Below are 3,375 nucleotides of genomic sequence, written 5' to 3'. Positions count from 1 at the left end.
TTCTACACGTACCACTCGAACGACTCCGCCCCAGCAAGCCCTTCTCCGGGGTCGGCGGCGGCTCCACCAGCCCCCTAGGGCAGATCCGCCTTCCCGTGACCTTCGACACTCGCGACAACTACCCCACCGAGCTGATCAACTTTGACATCACCCGCATTGGCCTCCCGTACAACGCCATCCTCGGGTACCCGGCTCTGGCTCAGTTTATGGCAGCTAGCCATCTGGCCTACAACCTCATGAAGATGCCTGGGAGCAAGGACGCCCTCACCGTAGTTGGGGACACCAAGGAGGCCCTGGCGACGCTCAAGCTTGCCCTCAAAACTGCCGCGGCAGCGACCGGCCAACGAGGCCATCCCTGGGGTTAAGGAGGCCGCGCCATCAAAGAAGAAGCAGTTGTTCACTCAAGATCGGGCCGAAACCAAGCAGGTGCCGGTCGAGGAAGATGGGTCCTCAGGAGCCACCTTCACCATAGGCGCCAACCTCGACTCGGATCAAGAGGAGGCATTGGTGCGTTCCTGCGCGCGAACAAGGATGTATTCGCCTGGGAACCCAAACAACTAGTAGGAGTCCCGAGGGGGGTGATCGGGCATCACTTGAGGGTGTGCCCCAATGTGCGCCCTGTGAAGCAGAAGGCACGGCGACAGTCCACGGAGAAGCAGTCCTTCATCGTCCAGGAAACCCGCAAGCTGGAGGCAGTAGGTGTCATTCGCGAGGTTCGGTACCCTGAGTGGCTGGCGAATCCCGTCATCGTACCAAAGAAAGGCGGGAAGGAGCGCATGTGTGTTGACTTCACCAACCTTAACAAGGCCTGTCCCCAAGACCCGTTCCCGCTTCCGCGCATCGACCAGATTGTTGACTCCACCGCCGAGTGCGACCTGCTATGCTTCCTGGACGCGTTCTCAGGCTATCACCAGATCAAGATGGCAGTAGAGGATGTGGAGAAGACGGCCTTCCTGACCCCGTGTGGGGTGTACTGCTACACTTGCATGCCTTTCGGACTGCGCAACGCAGGCGCGACCTTCCAACGGCTAATGCACATTGCCTTGGGCCAGCAGCTCGGGAGGAACGCCGAAGCCTACGTCGACGACATTGTGGTAAAGTCTCGGGAGGCGAGAACTTTGATTCAGGACTTGGAGGAGACCTTCGCAAGCCTGCTTCAGCTGGACCTGCGGCTCAACCCAGAGAAGTGCGTGTTCGGTGTCCCCTCCGGCAAGCTGCTGGGCTTCCTCGTGTCCCACAGGGGGATCGAGGCTAACCCGGAGAAGGTCAAGGCAATAGAAGACATGAGTCCACCACAAACTCTCAAAGAGATGCAGAAGCTTGCGGGCTGCGTGACCTCACTGGGGCGCTTCATCTCCAAGCTGGGAGAGCAGGCCCTGCCATTCTTCAAGCTGATGAAGAAGAAGGGCCAGTTCAAGTGGACCCCGGAGGCCGATCAAGCATTTCAAGACCTAAAGAGATACCTGACCAGCCCCCCGGTGATGGTGGCGCCTCACCCTCTCGAGCCCCTGGTGCTTTACCTTGCCGCCACTCCCTACTCCGCCAGCGCAACTCTAGTGGCGGTCCGACAAGAGCGCCAGGCCAAGGGTCTGCCGCGCCGTGCCGCACCCCCAGCCGGGGCGATACGGGACCCAGAGAGCACCGCGAAGGCTGCAGCGATGCCAATGAGTGACCAAGCCCACCAAGGCGGCGTTCGCGGGCCTGCAGAGGCCCCAGTGGGCGATCAGGCTCTCGGGGTCCTGTCACCTCAGGAGACACCCCAACCTCCGGCAGGCTCCAGCTCCGTCGACGCTCCTGCCCTAGTCGAGCACCCAGTGTACTTCATCGGCACGGTACTGCGGGATGCAAGGGCATGGTACCCCATGCCTCAAAAGCTCTTGCTCGCGCTCTTGGTGGCCTCGCGTAAACTGCAGCATGAATTCCAAGGTCACCCAATCAAGGTCGTCTCGGCCTACCCGCTGGAGAGGGTGCTCAGGAGCCCCAACGCTGCTGGAAGAGTCGCCGAATGGAACATCAAGCTGCAAGTGTTCCAGCTGGAGTTCAGCACCACCAGGGTCATCAAGGGAGCCGTGCTCGCCGACTTCGTGGCGGAATGGATTGACGCCCCGGGGTTTGAAGAAGGCGAGGACCGATCCCTCTCGCCAGGAAGTGAAGCACCAGATGGCTGGGTCATGTATTTCGATGGCGTGTTCGCACGCCAGGGTGCGGGGGCTGGAGCAGTGCTCATCTCGCCCACCCAGGACAAGCTCTACTACGCCGTGCAGCTCTGCTTTCAGCAAGGCGAGAACGTCTCCAACAATATCGCGGAGTACGAAGGCCTCATCGCTGGCCTTAAGGCTGCGGTGGCCCTGGGGGTGAAGCGCCTCACCATTAGGGGCGACTCGCAGCTCCTCGTCAACTTCTCCAACAAGGTACACGAGCCGAGGGACGAGCACATGGAGGCATACCTCGCAGAGGTATGCAAAATGGAAAAATAGTTCCTGGGCCTAGAGTTGTAGCACGTGCCCCGTGGCACCAACAAGGAGGCCGACGACATTGCCAAAAGGGCATCCAAGCGACAACGCCAAGAGCCTGGCGTCTTTGAGGAGCGGCTCTTCAAGCCTTCGGCAGCACCTCCGCTTTCGGGGCCGGCGCCGCCTCGGGAGGAACTCCCCCAACCACCTATCTCGGGAGCCCCGGCCTACGACCCGACCTCGGGGGCGCGCCTACTCCTGGCGCTCGAGCCTCAGGAGGGGTGCTGGACCAAGGAGTTCAAGGAATACCTGACGCAAGGGACGCTGCCGGAGAAAGAGGAGGACGCGGAGCGCGTGGCCCGACAGGCTACGGCATACTGCATCTAGGACGGTGAGTTATATAGGAAGCGGCCAAATGACGTTTCCTTGCGATGCATCTCCAGGGAACAGGAGAACGAGCTGCTAGTTGACATACACGGCGGAGACTGCGGGCACCACTCGTCATCACGAACCCTCATCGGCAAGGCGTTCCGCAGCGGGTTCTACTGGCCTACGGCGCTCAACGACGCGCCCGAGCTGGTGAGGTCCTGCGAGGCCTGCCAATTCCATGCCAAGGAGATCCATCAGCCAGCTCAGGGCCTCCAGACCATCCTGCTCTCGCGGCCATTCGCAGTCTGGGGGCTAGATATCTTAGGCCCGTTCCCTCGAGTGCCTGGGGGCTACCGCTACCTCTACGTCGCCATCGACAAGTTCACCAAATGGGCCGAAGTAGAAGCTGTCCGCACCATCCCGACCGGGTCTGCGGTCAAGTTCATCAAGGGTCTCGTGAGCCGGTTCGGGGTCCCTAATCGTATCATCACCGAGAACGGCTTGCAGTTCACTAGCAATATCTTCAAGACATATTGTGCTAACCTTGGAACGC

This window comes from Triticum aestivum, chromosome 2D, assembly GCF_018294505.1.
Source record: "Triticum aestivum cultivar Chinese Spring chromosome 2D, IWGSC CS RefSeq v2.1, whole genome shotgun sequence".
NCBI classification, from domain to species: Eukaryota; Viridiplantae; Streptophyta; class Magnoliopsida; order Poales; family Poaceae; genus Triticum; species Triticum aestivum.
This window is presented reverse-complemented; position numbering follows the sequence as displayed.